The following is a 7,899-nucleotide window of genomic DNA, read 5'->3' as shown; positions in this document are numbered from 1 at the left end:
AGCGAGGACTACCCCATTAATTTTCAATACTCTACATTCACCCGGCTAGGTGATATGCACGAAATGGCTGTGCTTAGGTGTTCCTTCTCCACATTTTGTAAAATGTCAGCAGACATTAAGATATGGAAATTGCTCCGTAATCCCGTAATCGTCGTACTAGGAGAAATTACTTTCCGGCCGGCTGCACTGGCGCCGCCTTCACGCTCCCATTACGGTTATCTGGAGAAATCTCACCTCGCCTGGTCAGCACTCAGCCCTCCCTTCCTTTCCACATGGAAGTCTTTCTGCTCGGCCGTGCGTCCGCTTTTTCATTTCCTTTATGCCCACACAGGCGGGCAGCCAGCAGAATGCAATTTCCTGTTCACTGGCCGAGAGCGCCAGAGGCCGGGGTCCGCATACTGCGTCCGAGCCCCGCTGTACGCTCGATATCCGACAGACATGCCGTGGTCGGCTGGCATGGCTGCCCGATGGCCGCTTCCGAACACTCGACTCATTTCGATAAAAAGAGACAAAGGTATCCAGTAAATGTTATGAGAGAGGGCTTGCTGTAGAAAGCCTTAAATATCAGTATACGAGGTGCAGTCTTAAAATATTAATTACGACTTACATTAAACAAACGTAAATAATTAAATTTTTAAATGTTGACAGGTATGTGATTGCAGTCCTGGGGAACCCAGAAATTCTCGCACTTCACTGCCGCAGCACGCCACCAGGGGCACCAAAACTCTGCAGACCAATAGAGATATGTAAAGAAATCATCTGTATTGGCCTGACACAGATGCTTCCCGCTGCTGCCAAAAACGAATGATCGCACTTTGCTCCATTTTATAAATGAGACTGCGCCGCTTTTGTTCCCGCTCCTATGGTGGTGCGATGCGGTACTGTGACCTGAGAATTTCAGGGCGTCCCAGGACTGCAGACTAATACCTGTAAACAAACAAGCAACTAACTACGTAGTTTTACTTTTCGAGCTGATAAATAAATCTTCGGGAGTAGACAACATTCCATTAGAGCTACTGACAGCCTCGGGAGAGCCAGTCCTGACAAAACTCTACCATCTGGTGAGTAAAATGTATGAGACATGCGAAATACCCTCAGACTTCAAGAAGAATATAATAATTCCAATCCCAAAGAAAGCAGGTGTTGACAGATGTGAAAATTACCGAACTATCAGTTTAATAAGTCACGGCTGCAAAATGTTAACGCGAATTCTTTACAGACGAATGGAAAAACTGGTAGAAGCCGACCTCGGGGAAGATCAGTTTAGATTCAGTAGAAATGTTGGAACATGTGAGGCAATACTGACCCTACGGCTTATCTTAGAAGCTAGATTAAGGAAAGGCAAACCTACGTCACTAGCATTTGTAGACTTAGAGAAAACTTTTGACAATGTTGACTGGAATACTCTCTTTCAAATTCTGAAGGTGGCAGGGGCAAAATACAGGTAGCGAAAGGCTATTTACAATTTTTACAGAAATCAGATGGCAATTATAAGAGTCGAGAGACATGAAAGGGAAGCAGTATTTGGGAAGGGAGTGAGACAGGGCTGTACCCTCTCCCAGATGTTATTCAATCTGTATATTGAGCAATCAGTAAAGGAAACAAAAGAAAAATTCGGAGTAGGTATTAAAATCCATGGAGAAGAAATGAAAACTTTGAGGTTCGCCGACGACATTGTAATTCTGTCAGAGACAGCAAAGGACTTGGAAGAGCAGTTGAACGGAATGGACAATGTCTTCAAAGGACGATGTAAGATGAACATCAATAAAACCAAACCAGGATAATGGAATGTAGTCGAGTTAACTCGGATGATGCTGAGGGAATTAAATTAGGAAATGAGATACTTAAAGTAGAAAAGGAGTTTTGCTATTTGGCGAGCAAAATAACTAATGATGGTCGAAGTAGAGAGGATATAAAATGTAGACTGGCAATGGCAAGGAAAGCGTTTCTGAAGAAGAGAAATTTGTTAACATCGAGTATAGATTTAGGTGTCAAGAAGTCGTTGCTGAAAGTATTTGTATGGAGTGTAGCCATGTATGGAAGTGAAACATGGACGATAACCAGTTTGGACAAGAAGAGAATAGAAGCTTTCGAAATGTGGTGCTACAGAAGAATGCTGAAGATTAGATGAATAGATCACATAACTAAGGAGGGGGTATTGAATAGAATTGGGGAGAAGAGACGTTTGTGGCACAACTTGACTAGAAGAAGGGATCGGTTGGTAGGACATGTTTTGAGGCATCAAGGGATCACAAATTTAGCATTGGAGGGCAGCGTGGAGGGTAAAAATCGTAGAGGGAGACCTAGAGATGAATACACTAAGCAGATTCAGAAGGATGTAGGTTGCAGTACGTACTGGGAGATGAAGCAGCTTGCACAGGATAGAGTAGCATGGAGAGCTGCATCAAACCAGTCTCAGGACTGAAGACAATAACAACCACAAAAACAACAACTAAATCTTCATGTCTGCCCTTCGTAAACGGATGTTTAATATTAAAAGCAGTAAGAGTTTTACTTCAAATGCTGTTGACGTTTTTCTTAACGCATAGAGATTAGCGGTTTGCTGAAAATCATTTCCGTGAATAAAATATTCTCATTGAAGTACGATTTTAATTGAATATCCATAATACTGCGAATGAATACATCTAGGAGCTTATGTCTATGTTTTGTTGTTGGTAATAGTGGAAAGAGCTAACGAGAAAACTTGACCATGTAGTCAGCTTCAGTAACAACGCTGTCTTAAACCTCCAGTGTCCGTTTTTACTGTCCGATGACCGAACAGGGAAAATATAGACGTCAGCGTCAACATAATAAATGGATCCTCGGATGCCGCAGTGACTACGTGGGTAAGTAAGCTACTACAAAATGCAGATATACATCTCTCAATAGATTTCTTGACTACAACGTTAAATTACACGCATCAGGGTTGTGTTTTAATAATTTAACTGAATTGGCTGTGGGTTCCCGGCACTGCAAGCATAGAACACATCTCCCAGAGACACACAAAATCACGTAGCGAAAATCAGCGTTTTCCCACTCGGAATAACAGCATCAACATACCCATGATTGCGCAGACCTTGCCACCGAGCTGTTGTTAATAGGACAGCAACTGCTAAAGGGCTCTGTTTGGTACATGAAAATACACTCATGCTCATAAATTAAGGATAATTGCAGAACGTGGTGCCACACAACGTGGCACTGCACAAAACTGGCGCTAACAGCATAGGCACATAGGAAACAGACACCACACATATCTGTAAGTCCACGGTATTGCTGATAAGTTAAGAAAACCGTCCCGAAACACATGTACTACAAAACGACACTGTTTCCTACGCATGTACTCCGACATCAATATGGGATATGATCACCATGCACACGTACACAGGCCGCATAACGGGTTGGCATACTCTGGATCAGGTGGTCGAGCTGCTGCTGGGGTATAGCCTCCCATTCTTGCACCAGTGCCTGTCGAAGCTCCTGAAGTGTCGTAGGGGTTTGAGGACGTGCAGCGATACGTCGACTAAGAACATCCCAGACGTGCTACATGGGGTTTAGGTCTGGAGAACAGGCAGGTCACTCCATTCGCCTGATATGTTGTGTTTAGAGGTACTCCTCCACGACGGCAGCTCGGTGGGGCTGTGCGCATTCATCCATCAAGAGGAAGGTGGGACCCACTGCACCCCTGAAGAGGCGGACATGCTGGTGCAAAATGACGTCCCAACAGACCTGACCTGTTACAGTTCCTCTGTCAAAGACATGCAGGAGTCTACGTGCACCAGTCATAATCCCACCCCACACCATCAAATTACGACCTCCATGCAGGTCCCTTTCAAGGACATTAAGGGGTTGGTATCTGGTTCCTGGTTAACGCCAGATGTAAACCCGGAGAGAATAACTGTTCAGACTATACGTGGACTCGCCCGTGAACATAACCTGGGAACACTGTTCCAATGACCATGTACTGTGTTCTTGACGCCAGGCTTTACGGGCTCTCCTGTGACCAGGGGTTCAGTGGAATGCACCTTCTCCGGGCGAATAAACTATGTCTGTTCAGTCATGTGCAGACTGTGTGTCAGGAGACAACTGTTCCAGTGGCTGCGGTAAGGTCCCGATCAAGGCTACCTGCAGTACTCTGTGGCCGTCTGCGGGCACTGATGGTGAGATAGCGGTCTTCTTGTGGTGTTGTACACTGTGGACGCCCCGTATTGTAGCGCCTGGACACGTTTCCTGGCTGCTGGAATCGTTGCCGTAATCTTGGGATCACACTTTGTGGCATCCGGAGGGCCCGTACTACGACCTGCTGTGTTTGACCAGCCTCCAGTCGCCCTAGTATTCTACCCCTCATAAAGTCATCCAGTTGTGTTCTTTGAGCCATTTTCAACACACAGTCACCATTAGCACGTCTGAGAACGTCTGCACACTTACTCGCTGCACCGTACTCTGACATGCACCAACACGCCTCTGCGTATGTGGACTGCTGTCAGCACCACCGTGCGACGACCTCAGGTCAAATACACCGCATTGTCATACCCCGAGGTGATTTAAACCCGCACCAGAGCTTTGTTTTACCGTGTATCAGCATAATCCTTAATTTATGAGCATGAGTGTAGTAGACGATTCACGTCTCCTTCTTCATTCTACAGATCGCATGACTGAGGTTCCTCCACACGTGGATTGTAAATTTTCTGGATTTAATCCCATGGATGTATCATTGTTTCGTTCGCATCCATTCCATTTACTAACCATGTACATAATTCTATCTTAACAGTTTCTGTAAACATTATTGGAAAAACCTCGATCTTAGTGAAATACTTTTCTACAAATTAAAACAATACTGATGGCATAAAAACCATTTATTAAAATGATGACCGGTTGCAGTCTATTTCGAAGACCATCTTCAGATCATTCTCCAGTGGTGGTATGTGGTGCACGGAGTAGCTGACGTTCGTGTCTCAAGAGGCGCTACCTGCTCCGTTCACCACCTGCACCTGCTACCACTGGAGAATGATCTGAAGATGGTCTTAAAAATAGACTAAAACAATGAATGGACAATAAATATATTACACTCAAGAAATTAATAAACATTTGTTATACTATCAGTTTCAGTTTTTGAAAAATTCAGTCTTAGGTTTCAGTAGGCCATAATTGACCGCTTTCTCGATCTCGGTCCAGTCTCACTGGATCTGTCATTTATTACTTGGATTTTCATTGATCAAGCTCAGCATTTCTTCGTAAATAAGAGTATCACTAGGTTATCGCCTAAGTTCATTGCTTGTTTCGTTATGCTGCCTACTGTGTCTTTATGAAAAATATTTTTGTGTCCCAGAATCCATAAAAAAGTTTCTCACTATTCCTGCTTGCTTATTTGTAGTGGTTTCTTAAATAATGTCTATAGTTACAGGTAACTCACCTCTTTCCCATATGGATTTTTTAAGGCTCTAAGGGAAATCAGTTAATATCACCACACTGTTTAGTGAACGAGATCTGTCATATTTTGTTGGTTCCATAATTGCGATGGCTCTCACTATGTAGAATTGAAAAAGATCGTGTTGAGTAAAACGTAGATTTCAGTCTTCATATTCGGTTAATCTTAATACTGCACAATGTTACCAAAGATTAGTACTGTTTCATCTCGGTAACTGAGTGGGCCTAGAAATTCTATTTCCAGCATAATAGTTACATTTTTCGGTGTCTGATTAATCTGCTGATTAAAGGGTGACCCGTTACTGGGATTCGTTTCAACGCGAATTCACTCGAAAGTACGCTCCTAACAGTGGTGGTTCCCCTGCCTCAACAAGAAGACCACTCGTATGCCTCCGCTATATATTCGATTTCACCAATACTGAATTCTATCCAGTTTGGATATCAGTATGTTGTTTCCGTTACAACCTTTTGCCTGCCGTCTATGCTTGTGTTGAAGGGTTCTGCACGCGTAAGTGACAGCTTTGCCCCGCACATGGCGCAAATTCTGAACTGTTGTTCGTGATCAGGGGCTGAAAAACTTTCACATTTGTGCAAGACATTTGTGTAAGACGGGATTTTTTTTTTTTTATTGGGGGTTGCAGAGCCCTTGAACACAGCTAAAGACATTTAAGTGGGTATCTACATCTACATTCATACTCCTCAAGCCACCTGACGGTGTGTGGCGGAGGGTACCCTGAGTACCTCTATTGTCTAACACTCCTGCAGTCCGGCTTCATTTGGAAAACCCTGCCATAAACCGTAAATGTCAATTGAATTTACTTATCTAACATTTATATGGGAATAATATGTATTCTGATGGTACGTAAATCCAGTACAGCCATTGAAAGTGACTGATGATTTCACCCAAGACTGTCCTTCAGTCTTGTCCATAGTTAGTTAGCATTGTGCGTAGTTTCGAGTTTGTTTCAACAAAAACTGCATTCTGAAGGAAGGGAAACTGTAATCCATATACATCTTTCGGAGTGAAATCGATTTTCTAAATAACCATTCGTCAAAATTGGATACCAGCGATTCGTAGAAGCTAAACCTTATTGCTTACGAATTAAATACTGTATGTCCTTACTAGACGCCTCTCACCCTCTTAAAGATGTTGCGTCGAGGCTCGTCTATTAGGACCACTACTGCATAGGCAGGCAATGAGGGAGAAACCGACAATGCGTCATTGTTCACTGTGCGTATGGTCAGAACGGGAGCGGTTATCTCTGTCCTGTAAAAGGATGACACAAACATTCGTTACATCGATTTCAGAACTTAGTGTACTTTCGCACGTAACACAAGCTACGAATAAGACGTTCTCTTGAGTATGCCGCATTCGACGAAACTCAGGTATTTACATAAATGTACGAGTTTACTACCGACGTAACATAACGTAAGAGAAAAGTCGGACATAAGGTTGCTATTTAATATATTCAGGCTAATTTAAATGCGTGTATTTGTTTTTTATTTCATCTTTCTGAACTACCCGAACGTGCCATGGTAAAGTGAATAATTAAAATATATGCGATGGCCGGGAATCGAACCCGGATCAACTGCTTGGAAGGCAACTATGCTGACCATTACACCACCATCGCATTGTGCAAAGAACAACTGTTTCATTGTATAAACCGAAATTTCATTTCATGCCGGGAAGGTTCTGTTGGCATTTACGTATGCGCACGTGCCGTAGTCTTTCCGGCTCGCACATTTTTCTCCTATGTTTGCAAGCTACCGGAGTCCTGAAAACTGTCCTCCGTAATCCGCCGGGCGCAGTCATACAACAAAATTTCTCGTGACAGCCACTGACAAGACACTACAAGGTACTGTCCTCATTTATCAATCATAACATGTCCTCTTCTGTCTGCAGAGACAATAAGCTGATAATACGCAGATAACGTCATCAATTACGAAGCGATGCCGTTTGCTATCCGTAACGATTCAGTGAGAAGTACTGAAATGTATCTTTACCACAATGAGGTTTGACATTCATGATGCCCCGTGCTTTAGCAATTAACATATTCTTCGTGAGGTGATACAGCGAAGAACAAATAGCACAATAGCACTAACATTGGGAACCCGCAATATGGCGATCTCTGATAAGAGTCGAAACTTTGCATGGTGAAATAGGGCGAAAATAAAGGCAAACTTACTTTGTTTTAGGTGCCAATACTCAACACTTTCCGAGAAAATGAGTCAATATTTCGATGCTGTTGCACCAGTTCACACAGTGTTACCGAAACAAGTTTGTAGCGCAGTAGCCAGAATACAGTTCCGAATTTCTGCGCTGGTGTTCAAATCCAATATTATGTTGTTTTTTCTTTTGTTGTCACAGTATTTATGTAACATTGAAAAATACAATGAAATTACTTAGAAAAGAAATATGCATTACAAATATTATTAAAATTAAATTTTACCATCTCAAATCTTATATTAATTTAT

The 7,899-nt window shown here is 42.8% G+C and overlaps 1 non-coding gene across 1 annotated transcript; it reads right to left on the bottom strand.

Annotated features, from left to right (window-relative positions):
- Positions 1-6,983: 6,983 nt before the first annotated feature.
- Trnag-ucc (transfer RNA glycine (anticodon UCC)) lies at positions 6,984-7,055 on the bottom strand. Its single transcript has one exon. It is a non-coding gene; the product is annotated as a tRNA-Gly (tRNA).
- Positions 7,056-7,899: the final 844 nt, after the last annotated feature.

Source organism: Schistocerca nitens, chromosome 1 (assembly GCF_023898315.1).
Source record: "Schistocerca nitens isolate TAMUIC-IGC-003100 chromosome 1, iqSchNite1.1, whole genome shotgun sequence".
NCBI lineage: Eukaryota > Metazoa > Arthropoda > Insecta > Orthoptera > Acrididae > Schistocerca > Schistocerca nitens.
The sequence above is the reverse complement of the archived record's forward strand: the minus strand, read 5'-3'. Positions and strand labels throughout refer to the sequence as shown.